The 15,431-nt window shown below is 45.7% G+C and overlaps 1 pseudogene; it reads left to right on the forward strand.

Annotated features, from left to right (window-relative positions):
• Positions 1 to 9,396: 9,396 nt before the first annotated feature.
• On the forward strand, positions 9,397 to 9,603 carry LOC142260497 (U2 spliceosomal RNA; annotated as a pseudogene).
• Positions 9,604 to 15,431: the final 5,828 nt, after the last annotated feature.

A 15,431-nucleotide genomic window follows, 5' to 3' on the forward strand; every position in this document is an offset into this window, starting at 1 on the left:
CTAAGATCATAAAGGGTTACAAAACCATATAAACACGTAATTAGTACATAGTACAACATAACAGTACAATATATTGCTACTTGAGAGTACAATGGGTCAAATGACCATGATGCACATACAAAAAATTTTTCCAAAGCCATAGTGAAAACATTTGTACTGAGGAAAGAAAATTTCCACATGACCTATCTGGAGAAACATTCTGGATCAAACAACCAAAAATAGTCAAGCAGGTAAATACACACCTATATGGATAACAGGATGATATGTGTTCAATTGTATAGCGTCATTGCCATTAAGGTACAAATGGAAAACTTGCAATCCTATATAGTGAAGGAAATGAACACATATCATATCAAAGAACACAGGAACATGGGTGTGAGAAAAACCTCAATGTTTATACTTTGTTCTTTATAATGGTGTGAACATGTATATGTCTCAGTACCTTATGCACTTGAGAATTCTAGTGAGTAGATCATGAAAGCCTATTTCAGAACTGGAATCGGTAAATAATTGTAGGTGGAATCTAAATGAAAAGATGGTACAAGTGTTATCATGACACGTGGGCTATAACACAATGGACCGTGTGACAAAGAAGAAAGGAGAGAAAGAAGAGGAAGAAAATGCAACTACCTGTAACATTACGTGATAGTCACTGGTAAGTATCACTTGACAATTCAAGTGAAAAAGGATTCCTTTATTAAAGGGTTCTCAGTCGCCTCAGGATCATGAAATACTAGGGTAAATGATATGAGAATGGGTAAGAAGCACCACTAAAGGAAATATGAGATGCAGGACATATATCTATAAACCCCTGAACTACATGATAGAAATAAAAAGAAGAAAAAAGAAAAAAAAGAAGAAAGAAGAAGAACACATAGAATGCGGAAAGAGAATGGGTACAACTACCTGAGTTACTGCAGGGAGGCCCCTGGTTGGTATTGTGAGGGTTAGTGGAATTCCTTCACTGAAGGGTTCTCAGTTGCCTCAGGTTCGTGAAAAATGCTATAGACAAATAATGCCCGGAGAAAAGGGGTTCATATACAGCGAATAATGGTAATACAAGGTACATGTGTCACATGTAATAGTATATATATATATATATTGTACTAAGCTCTACACCAGAAATAGAAAGTAGTCCCTCTGCCTTCTGTCTAGGTGCCCTGAGTTATGTCCTGTAAACTGTCACAGGGACCCAGACACACATGTGTAGTAGGGGAATATCCCTGCTGAGATGCCAGTGCTAGAGCACTCGTTTGCTGTGGAGTTGAACGCTATGTGAGCAGTTCTTACCTTCAATGAGCAGAAGTCTCTTTTTTCAGATTTCAATATCTCTGTGGGTATCTGGCAGAAATATGGAATACTCTTTACTGCTAAGACCCTGTACACCACTCCCACTAAAGGGGGCTTTACACGCTGCGACATCGCTAATGCGGAGTCGTTGGGGTCACGGAATTTGTGACGCACATCCGGCCGCATTAGCGATGTTGCTGCGTGTGACACCGATGAGCGATTTTGCATCGCTGCAAAAACGTGCAAAATCGCTCATCGGTGACATGGGTCTCCATTCTCGATTATCGTTACTGCAGCAGTAACGATGTAGTTCGTCGCTCCTGCGGCAGCACACATCGCTCCGTGTGACACCGCAGAAACGAGGAACCTCTCCTTACCTGCCTCCCAGCCGCTATGAGGAAGGAAGGAGGTGGGCGGGATGTTCCGGCCACTCATCTCCGCCCCTCCGCTGCTATTGGGCGGTCGCTCAGTGACGTCGCTGTGACGCCGCACGGACCGCCCCCTTAGAAAGGAGGCGGTTCGCCGGTCACAGCGACGTCGCCGGGCAGGTAAGTATGTGTGACGGGTCTGGTCGGTGTTGTGCAGCATGGGCAGCGATTTGCCCGTGTCGCGCAACAGATGGGGGCGGGTATCCACACTAGCGATATCGGGACCGATATCGCAGTGTGTAAAGTAGCCTTTAATAAACTGTGTAAAGGATTTTAAGTAAAAATCCACAATAAACCAGCGCTAGATGGGTTTTTATAATTTTATTAATAGACCACAAATAAAAAATTTTTTGCTATCCTTGTTTCAAGACAGAGTATTTGATAATATACAATACACTGATTATTACTAAAACCAAGGACCACATAAAACAAGGACCACATAAAATAAAAAATGAAAGTAATGAGAATAAAATTCTTTTGTATAACCAATTAACTTCGAGGTGATACAATATTCACATTGATTTAGTTTTACCAGTCTAATGTAATGCCCCGGCCGGTGGCATATATTTTGTTTGGTTAATAATTTAGACTTATACAATGAAAGATGTACTATACCACCCCTGGCTAACTTACAAGTTTTAAGTTGTACAATATAAGTTTGCGACGTTATATTCGCCCCCAGGGCCTGGGGGAATAAACCTCATAACAACTTGACCGCAAAAAACACCCCGGATTTCTCCGTTGATTAGGCTGGAACCGCTATGTACAGGATTGACCTGTTAGACTTCCAGAGCGGACGTTTTGAGGCCAGTGGCCGCGACTAGTGCTGGCTCTGGGGGAGATGTATGGTTACCGACATCCCTCTTTACAGAGCCTTTATAACACTTCACAAGGCCACAAACCAGCCGGTCCCGTATTCTCCCAAATGTACTTTCGAAATCAAGCAGTACGAAGCCACTGAAAGCACCAAGATGTTGGCTGCGGACAACAATAAGATCAGCGGTAACTACTCAGCCTCTCCAGCGGGCAGTCCAGACCGTATCCAGTGTCAGCTGACTGATTCCACACAGGAGGAAGTTGCTTGGCAGGTTAGCACCACACAAGGCTCCGATCCGCTTCCAAACGAGCAATGCAGAACCGCTGGAGGTACCAATGTATCCTGGTTGCAGACAAAGGAAATGTCAGCGGTAACCTCTCAACCTCTCCAGCAGGCAATCCGTACCGTGTCCAGTGGAAGCCGGTTGATTCCACACGAGGGAGAGATTACTTGGCAGGTTATCACCGCACAGGTGAGGTAGGCAAAAACAGAGTCCTGATCCGACGCGCGTTTCGGGGGCGTGTAACGGCCCCCTTCCTCAAGGATAACTCAGCTGTTGCCTAGAGCACTATTTATGCATATATTTAATTGGTTATAATTTGCATAAAATTAAACAATGTTTAAATTCAACCAACATTCAATGACCACTACATATATCAATTTGTGAAAGACCGTTCATAATAGCCATATAATATAATTATGTGCAAAGATTTTTCTAAAGGTTTTTCTAAAAAGACCTATATATAGCCTTGCTTGTATCATCATATACTGGGAAGACAATGTGTATATATGCATATGCTTTTTTTCAACAATAAATTTAACAAAAGGACATCATAAAGGTGTAATATAAATTTGCTATAATATGAAAAGCCCCTTATATCTACATCAACCTTGGGCAAGTGAAGCACCAATTTTAATATATATTATGCATATATACACATATATCTCCATGACAATCGCTTTTTTTTTTTTTTTTTTTTTCCTTCTCTCCGTATTATTATCAGTACCTATTACTCCTCTACCTATAAAAATATAAATTAATTAAAAGCAAACAGTTCTATATCATTATTGAGTCCATATGGTTTCAAGGTGTTCAATTCAAAAATCCATTGGCTTTCTGCTCGTGACATTTTTTTAATGAAATCGCCACCTCTCCAATCCTTAGTTATTTTTTGTACGCCCCATACTTGGGATCCTTTAAAGGACCCTCCATGTTTTAACACATAATGTCTGGATAGGGGGTGCTTAGTACATTTATTTTTAACACTTCTAATGTGCTCACCCACCCTTTTCCATAGGGGTCTAATAGTTCTCCCAATGTATTTTTTCTGACAGGGACATTGAATGCAATATACTACTCCCTTTGATTGACATGTAATAAATTCTCTAATCATGACTTCTGACTGCCCCTGTAAGAAGGATTTCCGTGAAATATTTTTTGTATTCTTACATACTATACAGCTTTTGCATGGAAAAAAACCTTTCAGGCCAAATAATCCTCCCTTATTAGGTGCTGTAAGATTACGTATGGTGGGTGCCACTAAATTGCCAATATTGTTTGCCTTCCTATATATGAATATAACGTCGCAAACTTATATTGTACAACTTAAAACTTGTAAGTTAGCCAGGGGTGGTATAGTACATCTTTCATTGTATAAGTCTAAATTATTAACCAAACAAAATATATGCCACCGGCCGGGGCATTACATTAGACTGGTAAAACTAAATCAATGTGAATATTGTATCACCTCGAAGTTAATTGGTTATACAAAAGAATTTTATTCTCATTACTTTCATTTTTTATTTTATGTGGTCCTTGTTTTATGTGGTCCTTGGTTTTAGTAATAATCAGTGTATTGTATATTATCAAATACTCTGTCTTGAAACAAGGATAGCAAAAAATTTTTTATTTGTGGTCTATTAATAAAATTATAAAAACCCATCTAGCGCTGGTTTATTGTGGATTTTTACTTAAAATCCTTTACACAGTTTATTAAAGGCTACTTTACACACTGCGATATCGGTCCCGATATCGCTAGTGTGGATACCCGCCCCCATCTGTTGCGCGACACGGGCAAATCGCTGCCCATGCTGCACAACACCGACCAGACCCGTCACACATACTTACCTGCCCGGCGACGTCGCTGTGACCGGCGAACCGCCTCCTTTCTAAGGGGGCGGTCCGTGCGGCGTCACAGCGACGTCACTGAGCGACCGCCCAATAGCAGCGGAGGGGCGGAGATGAGTGGCCGGAACATCCCGCCCACCTCCTTCCTTCCTCATAGCGGCTGGGAGGCAGGTAAGGAGAGGTTCCTCGTTTCTGCGGTGTCACACGGAGCGATGTGTGCTGCCGCAGGAGCGACGAACTACATCGTTACTGCTGCAGTAACGATAATCGAGAATGGAGACCCATGTCACCGATGAGCGATTTTGCACGTTTTTGCAGCGATGCAAAATCGCTCATCGGTGTCACACGCAGCAACATCGCTAATGCGGCCGGATGTGCGTCACAAATTCCGTGACCCCAACGACTCCGCATTAGCGATGTCGCAGCGTGTAAAGCCCCCTTTAGTGGGAGTGGTGTACAGGGTCTTAGCAGTAAAGAGTATTCCATATTTCTGCCAGATACCCACAGAGATATTGAAATCTGAAAAAAGAGACTTCTGCTCATTGAAGGTAAGAACTGCTCACATAGCGTTCAACTCCACAGCAAACGAGTGCTCTAGCACTGGCATCTCAGCAGGGATATTCCCCTACTACACATGTGTGTCTGGGTCCCTGTGACAGTTTACAGGACATAACTCAGGGCACCTAGACAGAAGGCAGAGGGACTACTTTCTATTTCTGGTGTAGAGCTTAGTACAATATATATATATATACTATTACATGTGACACATGTACCTTGTATTACCATTATTCGCTGTATATGAACCCCTTTTCTCCGGGCATTATTTGTCTATAGCATTTTTCACGAACCTGAGGCAACTGAGAACCCTTCAGTGAAGGAATTCCACTAACCCTCACAATACCAACCAGGGGCCTCCCTGCAGTAACTCAGGTAGTTGTACCCATTCTCTTTCCGCATTCTATGTGTTCTTCTTCTTTCTTCTTTTTTTTCTTTTTTCTTCTTTTTATTTCTATCATGTAGTTCAGGGGTTTATAGATATATGTCCTGCATCTCATATTTCCTTTAGTGGTGCTTCTTACCCATTCTCATATCATTTACCCTAGTATTTCATGATCCTGAGGCGACTGAGAACCCTTTAATAAAGGAATCCTTTTTCACTTGAATTGTCAAGTGATACTTACCAGTGACTATCACGTAATGTTACAGGTAGTTGCATTTTCTTCCTCTTCTTTCTCTCCTTTCTTCTTTGTCACACGGTCCATTGTGTTATAGCCCACGTGTCATGATAACACTTGTACCATCTTTTCATTTAGATTCCACCTACAATTATTTACCGATTCCAGTTCTGAAATAGGCTTTCATGATCTACTCACTAGAATTCTCAAGTGCATAAGGTACTGAGACATATACATGTTCACACCATTATAAAGAACAAAGTATAAACATTGAGGTTTTTCTCACACCCATGTTCCTGTGTTCTTTGATATGATATGTGTTCATTTCCTTCACTATATAGGATTGCAAGTTTTCCATTTGTACCTTAATGGCAATGACGCTATACAATTGAACACATATCATCCTGTTATCCATATAGGTGTGTATTTACCTGCTTGACTATTTTTGGTTGTTTGATCCAGAATGTTTCTCCAGATAGGTCATGTGGAAATTTTCTTTCCTCAGTACAAATGTTTTCACTATGGCTTTGGAAAAATTTTTTGTATGTGCATCATGGTCATTTGACCCATTGTACTCTCAAGTAGCAATATATTGTACTGTTATGTTGTACTATGTACTAATTACGTGTTTATATGGTTTTGTAACCCTTTATGATCTTAGATAACTTTATCCTTGATAAAGACCTAAAAACAAGGTCGAAACGTTGGATGAATTATCCTTTTGCACAAATAAAGAATTTTCAGCATTCCAAGAGTTCTTTTCTTACGTTATTGATCACTATAGTGTGCCAGAGCTATTTCTATTGAATTGACTCTTATTTTTTCTGAGCACCTGCTATATACACAGTGACCCAGACATATTCAAGTTTCATTCAGAAGGCAGAGGGAAGCCTTAGCAGCTGAGCCTATATCTTGGCTTGTGAGCATTAGAACAGGCCGGCGATTACAGGGTAACATGAAAAATGTCCAGCTTGCATTATGACTAGAACATGACAATATCCTTTTAAGTACTAACCTATGATGCGTTCCTAAGCAGTTGATGTTATATGTTCTACATTTCATTTTCTGCATACTTTACAAGTAGTAGAATTTGCTTTGATATAGGCAACTGGATTTTCACAATGAAAAGGCAAAGGATAACGCCCGAAAAAGACGCCATACATTATGTCAGTGCCATCACTGACAAACCTGGATTGACCATGAAATACATCAATCCCCTTAAAGGTGAGTTAAAACAAGTTTTAACTAAATTGCCTTAATATTGTCATGCATTAGAATGACTGTCTTAGGTAATGATAAATATTTTCTACAGGAAGAGGAGTGTTTGCTGAAACTGAAATCGAAAAAGGGAGTTTTGTTGCAGAATATCGAGGCGAGCTCACGTATGCACTTACGATGGTAGACAACTACTCGAGATTTATGGTTGTGGTACAAGTCAAAGATCTAATGGCCCATACTGCAGCGAAGGTCTTCCAAGCACACTTATGCAGACCTCATGGCTACTCAGAGAGAGTCCTCACAGATCAAGGCACAGCCTTTGAAGCGGAAATCTTCAAGGACTTCTGCAGCTTTTACCGATGCAGGAAGATGCGCACTACACCCTACCATGCTCAAACCAATGGTTATCAACCTGCTCAGGACTTTACCCCATATTCCAGATGTGGCCTTACAAGTGATTTATAGAGGGGTAACAATACGTTGGGATCACCGGATCTAATCTCCCTTTTTATACACCCTAAAATCTTGTTTGCTTTAGAATAAACAATAACATCATAAAGGTATAGCAGTACCGTTTCAAAGTTTCGGTGTCCCAAGCAGCATTCCATCAGCCTCTGGAAGGTTCCTGGCAAATTGCACAGCTCGAAGGGCATGCTTTTGAACTCGCAGAGACCCATCGGGGTGGCAAAGGCGGTCTTCTCCCGGTCTGCCTCAGCAACGGACACTTGCCAATAGCGACTAGTGAGATCAAGGGTAGAAAAATAATTTGCAGTTCTCAATGCAGCTAGCTATTCCTCAATACAGGGGAGTGGTGCTGTCCTTCTTCTTTAACAGGACCAACGGAGCTGCCCAGAGGCTACAACTGTCACGGATAACCCCAGCCTCCTTCATGTTGCTCAACATGTCCTTGGTACACTGGTAATGTGCAGGTAGTTTTGGCTTATATCTCTCTTTGATGGGTGGGTGTGCACTTGTGGGGATGTAGTGTTTGACCCCTTTTATTCTTCAAAAGTCTAGCGGATGTTTGCTGAAGACTTGCTCGTATTCTTGCACTAGCCTGTAGACCCCCTTCTTGTGATGTGAAGGTGTGGAGTCAGTGCCTACGTGTAATTCCTTACACCACTCCTCTGGCTGACTTGGTGAGCTGTCACTGAATGGGTGGGCTGAAGCAATGGTGGATGCTGCTGTTTGGATAGCATGTGTATCTACTGAGAACAGCTTATCAATGGTGGCAAATCGGAGCAGCTTAATCTCTTGCTCTCCGCAGTTCAACACTCTCATGGGCACTCTTCCCTTCCATATTAATGAATAAAACTATGATGTAAATAGCATATAGATACCCCACAAATGCAGATAAAAGTAGGTTATGGGAAAAGGGGGAAGAGAGAAACAGGAAAATAGTGGAATAAAGTATACCTTCCAGGTGGGAGAGGAAATGGCAGCACAGCCAGTGGAGGTGAAGCAAGGGGAGCCTGCAACTAAAGAGTTGAGAGCGTTATCACATGGTGACTGAGCCTGATTGTAACGGGAGCATAGAGGTGCCGATCCTGTCTTACCTGCGTTGGTGTAGAAGTGGGTGTCCTGTGGTGGAGTCAGCTATGTGCAGTGGTGGCCGTGGGTTCTTTTATGTGCGACCGTAGTAATAGCTGCGCCCACTTCCTGTATGGGAGTGGAATGCAGTGAGGGTAATGGAACGCACGCCTGCGCATTTGTGTTTAACGTCGCGCATGTGCAGAACGGAGAAAAGGCTGCGCTCACTTCCTAATGAAAGGGAGTGAGACGCATCTGGGAAGGGAAGGGAAAAGATTAGGGTTTGGGGATGATGAAAGGGCTTTCTACGGGCAAGGATGGCAAAGGGTGGCAGTGACGGAAAGTCAGGCAGCCTGTCCTGTCCTGTCCTGTCCGTCCGTCTTTTTGTATCATGAATTGGAAAGACTGCAAGGGGGAGGGGAGGTGCTTGTGTCCAAAAGGAGGAGTTATTCAGATTCATTGCAGTGGGCGGCGGCTGCAAAAAGCACCATTCTTCTTGTTTTTGCTCTGCAAAACAGCCTTTTCAAGGGTTGGCTTGGGTGACAAAATGTCTTCTGTAGGCGTGGGTTTGTCTCCCTCTCCCTAAGATGTGTCCGGTATAGGCCAGGGTGCCACTCAAGGCCGTAACCAATTCGGGTTATAGCTTCTCGGCCTTTTGGCTAAGATCAAGTGTAGTTTCGGAGGACGCTACCTTGGTCGGTACTGGAAGGTGCCTGGGATTGCACGTCTGCCGGCCTTGAGGAAGTGTGTGCGCCTTCTGGTGACACATAGCCCTCTTGTGCCTGGACGGTTCCCAGGCAACGGGAGGCGATCACCTTTGTTATTTTGAAGTCCTACTGATAAACAGAAAAAAAAAAAAATTAAATCTGTTCTTATCAGTTTAATATCTGATACGTCCCCTCTCTGGGGACCATATATTAAATGGATTTTTAGAACAAGGAGATGGAAAAAATCTTGCTCTGTCCACTGCACGCATTGACCTGGTATTGCAGTACCTCCAGGACCGGTGCACCCCTTCTTAACCCAGTTTCCAAAAGCAGAACTCAATTCACCTGATTCAAATGAGCCCCATTAGTGAATTGAAAGAAAGCAAAAACTTTATATGCACCTCAATTTGGCCAATTCACTTTTCACACTTTCACCCTTTTTTTTATCTTTCACACCTTTTACTTGCTTTATTGATGCAAAAAGCTGTGCCAAATAGCAAACTCATCTCCACTCAACTTGACCAACTCTGCTATGTCCCGTGCAGTATCTTATTCTCAGTCTTATCTAGATCATTTGCAATTGAATAGAATAGATCCCTTTTGGCTGCTTATGACTGTGTAAAATATGTAGTTTTACTGGGCTGGGATGAGAGAATCCATTGAAGCATGGTGTAGGGATTGTGGTTCCTGTGTGCTAAGAAGAGAGGCTGGCACCAGCCAGAAAGCCCCATTGCAGCCAATAATCACTTAATAACTTTTTCAACTTGTCATCATATGGGAGGCCTTCCATTCCTTGTAGTAGTCTAGTTGCCCACCTTTGAACTGACTCTAACTTCTGAATGTCCTTATTAAAATGTGGAGCCCAAAACTGGTTCCCATATTCCAGATGTAGCCTTACAAGTGATTTATAGAGGTGTAACAATACGTTGGGATCACGGGATCTAATCTCCCTTTTTATACACCCTAAAATCTTGTCCCAAGCAGCATTCCATCAGCCTCTGGAAGGTTCCTGGCGCATTGCACAGCTCGAAGGGCATGCTTTTGAACTCGCAGAGACCCATAGGGGTGGCGAAGGCGGTCTTCTCCCGGTCTGCCTCAGCAACGGACACTTGCCAATAGTGACTAGTGAGATCAAGGGTAGAAAAATAATTTGCAGTTCTCAATGCAGCTAGCGATTCCTCAATACGGGGAGTGGTGCCGTCCTTCTTTTTTAACAGGATCAACAGAGCTGCCCAAAGGCTACAACTGTCACGGATAACCCCAGCCGCCTTCATGTTGCTCAACATGTCCTTGGTACACTGGCAATGTGAAGGTGGTATTGGCTTATAGCTCTCTTTGATGGGTGGGTGTGCACCTGTGGGGATGTGGTGTTGGACCCCTTTTATTCCCCCAAAATCTAGCGGGCTTCCCACCGGTAACCCGCTCCCCAGCTTGGATGGATGCTGAGGGAGCCCCTTTTGCCCGCAGGCTCTGGCCCTGGGAACTGTAGCCTTGGCGGTGACTGTGCTTCCCTCTACGGTGTGAGCTGTTGCCTTCAATCGGGTCTTGACTGCTGGGAAACCCTGGAGGTTCCTGTCGCTAACGGATTTGACCGGTTTTACGGCGACTCCTAGCCTGGTCGGGGTCCGTAGGCCCTGCCGGATGGTGCTGGCTTCTCTTCACTCCCCGATCTGGTACCGGCGGGCCACCGCCCATCCCCGGTCCGTACGGTTCACTCCAATCAGCCTCTCCTGCAGAAGGTCACCACCGTCTGCCAACCTTGCTGAGTGCCCGGGCCACACACCCGGACACGGTCAGTCTCCTCTCCTCTTCACTTCTCTAACTCCAAAACTGATCTCTAATCTGACTCCTTTTCCCGCCTCCAGGACTGTGAACTCCTCGGTGGGTGGGATCAACCGCCTGGCCCACCCCCTGGTGTGGACATCAGCCCCTGGAGGAAGGCAACTAGGATTTGTGTTTAGCTTCGGTGTGCCTAGCCGGAGTGTAGAGTGTGTTGGTGTAGTACCTGTGACGACCTGGCTTGTCCAGGGCGCCACATTCCCCTATAGTAAAATGCAGACCGTCCGCGGGCTGCCCGTCCATCACCGGTTTTATTTTCACAACTGAAAAAGAATAAAACGGTAAAACATGTAAAAGCATCATAAACATTTTACAACGGTACAGCTTCCGCTCTTCTCCCACCCAAACAACCTGGCCCTGATGCTGCCCCTAAGAAGCGGGCAGCACCCCTTGACCCCAGTCCAGCACCAAGTTGCCCGAGCGGGTTCTGTGTCTTTCAGGGGGCCCACGTCCAAGGGGACCCCTGAACCCCCGGAGGATCGCCACCGGTTACGGTAGTGGCGGGCCTAGGCCATCCCTTTCCTCCAGGCCCATCCTCCCAAATCAGCCTCTCCGGAGGCGGTAACGGTGTCAAGCCAACAAACATTTTTATTTACATTGCACTAAGTTTGTGGTTGCCCTGCAAGTTCTCGGGCTTGTCCGTAAGCAGTTCCTTACGCAATGGTTGCACAGTCCCTACGGGGACAACAGTTGCCGGCAACGGCCGGTTTAATCACGGTTCAATCAGGTAAACTTCTTTGGTTGATCATCTTTACTTATCATTTAAAACTTTCAAACTGGTACACTCAACACATAAAGCCCCCCCCTTTTAAAGAGTAGTTTCCCTGTACCTAAGTGGGGGTCTACCTAGGTTGGGGCGAGTGGACCTTCGGGGTCCGGTGTCAGTGGTGACAGGCAGTGGGGCAGAGGGAACAGTCAGTTCCTCCTCCCTGCTATCATGTGGGGCAGGCGGAGGCGTAGGGGAGCTGGGTACAGGTACATCCCTGGGCACTGGCTCGCGGTTAACCGTTTCCATCATTTCTTCATCCACGGGTTGTGGGAACAGTATCACTGGAAGGATCACCGCACCGTTCTGTGTAGGCCAGTCTGCTGGAAAATCACCCATCATGGTGTGGATTACCTCTTTTTCCTTCTCCACTGGACTGGGAACTGGAGCCTCATCCGCTACTCTCAATGCTGGTGGGCACTTCTTCAGGTGGTCTCGGGAAACCGTGGCCAAAGTCCCCCCCTGGTCACGGCTGATCTGGTAGGCCTTCCCATTCTCCCATCCTGTGGGCTGGACTACATACGGGGTTTTTTCCCATTGATCATCCAGCTTGTGGGCCCTTCTTTTCCGCTTCAGCACTACATCCCCAGGTTGGAAGGAACCGGCAGGCGCCTTCTTGTTGAAGCACTGCTCCTGTTGTCCCCGACTCCGGCACAAGTTCTTTTCAACATACTCCTGGACCTGTCGGTACTGTGTCCTCCGCCGAGTGTCCCATTCAGCTGTCGACAGGAGTGCTTCTGAAGCTTCCAAGCCCATTTCCAGATCCACTGGTAGCCGGCCGGGACGAGCTCTCATCAGGTATGCTGGAGTGCATTTCGTAGAGCTGGAAGGGATGTTGTTGTACATATCGACCAGGTCAGGTAGCTTCTCCAGCCACAGGTTCCGCTCTTCCAGTGGTAACGTCTTGAGGAGGCCCAGGACCAAGTGGTTCATCTTTTCACAAATGCCATTGGTTTGGGCGTGGTAAGGCGTGGTCCGGATTTTCTTGCAGCCGTACAACTGGCAGAATTCCTGGAATACCTCTGCTTCAAAGGCCGGACCCTGGTCGGTAAGCACCCTCTCCGGGTACCAATGCGGTCAACAGAAATAAGCCTGGAAAGCCTTAGCAGCGGTGCGGCCGGTTAAGTCCTTAACTGGGACAACCACCAGGAACCTCGAGTAGTGGTCTACGATGGTCAGAGCGTAGGTGTACCCACTTCGGCTGGGGGTGAGCTTTACATGGTCAAGGGCAACCAGCTCCAGCGGTTGGTGTGTAATGATCGGGTGTAGGGGTGCCTTCTGGCTGGCCTCGTCCTTCCTTCTCAATGCGCAAGGGCCACATTCTCGGCACCAGGCCTCCACAGATTCCCGCATTCCACTCCAATAGAACCGCTCTCTTAACAACATCTCTAGCTTCTTCCACCCGAAGTGCACTGCACCATCATGGTATGCTTGCAGGACGGTGGGCACGTTAGCCTGGGGAATCACCAGCTGGCGGATCTTCTCGTGAGTCTTTGGATTAATCAGCTCGCGATACAACTTCTCCTGGTGTAGGTATAGCCGGGTCCGTTCTTGCCACAGACGTTGGGCTTCGGCAGGGGCAGCAGGGTCTATCCCAGCAGAACCCTGTTCCACTAGAGTCTTGACCAGGCGGACAGCAGGTGCCTGGTCCTGAGCTTCCTGCCAGTCCTGTCGGGGCAGCGGATCCAGGTTCACCCGTTGTTGGTAGACGTGCACCTTCTCAGTGAATGGCCGGTGAAATGCAGGCAACTCGATCTCTTCGAGGTCATCATCCTCTGGCCCCTCTTCCGACAGGTGGGGCATCCGGGAGAGTGCATTGGCATTGACGTTGGTACGGCCGGCCCGGTACTTGATGGTGAAATCGTAGTTGGCTAACCTGGTCACCCACCGCTGCTCCAACGCGCCCAGCTTGGCCGTATCTAGATGGGTCAGCAGGTTATTGTCTGTGTACGCGGTGAACTTGGCTGCTGTCAGGTAATGGCGGAACCGCTCGGTGATAGCCCACACCAGTGCCAAGAGCTCAAGCTTGAAGGAGATGTAGTTCTCAGGGTTCCTCTCAGTCGGTCGGAGTTTTCGGCTAGCATAAGCTATTACCTTTTCCCTTCTGTCTTGGACCTGGGATAGAACAGCCCCCAAGCCCACATTGCTGGCGTCGGTGTAGAGGATGAATGGGCGGCTGTAGTCAGGGTACGCTAGGATTTCCTCTCCGGTCAGGGCTGTTCTCAGCTGGCGGAAGGATTCCTCATGCTTTTCTTCCCACACCAATGGGGCTACTAGGGATCTACCACCCTTGGTCTGTCCTACGAGGAGGTCTTGCATGGGGGCAGCCATCTTTGTGTACCCCTTAATGAAGCGACGGTAATATCCCACCAGGCCCAGAAACTGCCTCACTTCCCTCACTGTGGTCGGTCTCGGCCAGTCATCATAGTATCATAGTTTTAAGGTTGAAGGGAGACTCTAAGTCCATCTAGTTCAACCCGTAGCCTAACATGTTGATCCAGAGGAAGGCAAAAAACCCCAATGTGGCAGACAAGTTCCAATGGGGAAAAAATTTCCTTCCTGACTCCACATCCAGCAATCAGACTAGTTCCCTGGATCAATACCCTGTCATAAAATCTAATATACATAACTGGTTATATTAAATTTTTCAAGAAAGGCATCCAGGCTCTGCTTAAATGTTAGTAGTGAATCACTCATTACAACATCATGCGGCAGAGAATTCCATAGTCTCACTGCTCGTACAGTAAAGAATCCTCGTCTGTGATTATGATTAAACCTTCTTTCCTCAAGACGTAGCGGATGCCCCCGTGTTCCAGTCGCAGGCCTAGGTGTAAATAGATCTTTGGAAAGGTCTCTGTACTGTCCCCTCATATATTTATACATTGTGATTAGATCTCCCCTAAGCCTTCGTTTTTCCAGACTAAATAACCCCAAGTTTAATAACCTGTCTTCGTATTGCATCCCCCCCATTCCTCTAATAATCTTGGTCGCTCTTCTTTGCACCCTCTCCAGTTCAGCTATGTCCTTCTTATATATCGGTGACCAGAATTGTACACAGTATTCTACGTGCGGTCGCACTAGTGACATGTACAGAGGTAGAACTATATTTTTTTCATGAACACTTATACCTCTTTTAATACATCCCATTATTTTATTAGCCCTGGCAGCAGCTGCCTGACACTGTCCACTAAAGTGAAGTTTACCATCCACCCATACACCCAAGTCTTTTTCTGTGTCTGTTTTACCCAGTGTTCTACAATTAAGTACATAATCATAAATGTTATTTCCTCTACCCAAGTGCATGACCTTACATTTATCTACATTAAACTTCAATTGCCACTTCTCAGCCCAATCCTCCAATTTACATAAATCTCCCTGTAATATAAAATTATCCTCCTCTGTATTGATTACCCTGCAGAGTTTAGTATCATCTGCAAATATTGAAATTCTACTCCGCATGCCCCCAACAAGGTCATTTATAAATATGTTGAAAAGAAGCGGGCCCAATACTGACCCCTGTGGTACCCCACTAT

This window comes from Anomaloglossus baeobatrachus, unplaced genomic scaffold (genome assembly GCF_048569485.1).
Source record: "Anomaloglossus baeobatrachus isolate aAnoBae1 unplaced genomic scaffold, aAnoBae1.hap1 Scaffold_115, whole genome shotgun sequence".
NCBI lineage: Eukaryota > Metazoa > Chordata > Amphibia > Anura > Aromobatidae > Anomaloglossus > Anomaloglossus baeobatrachus.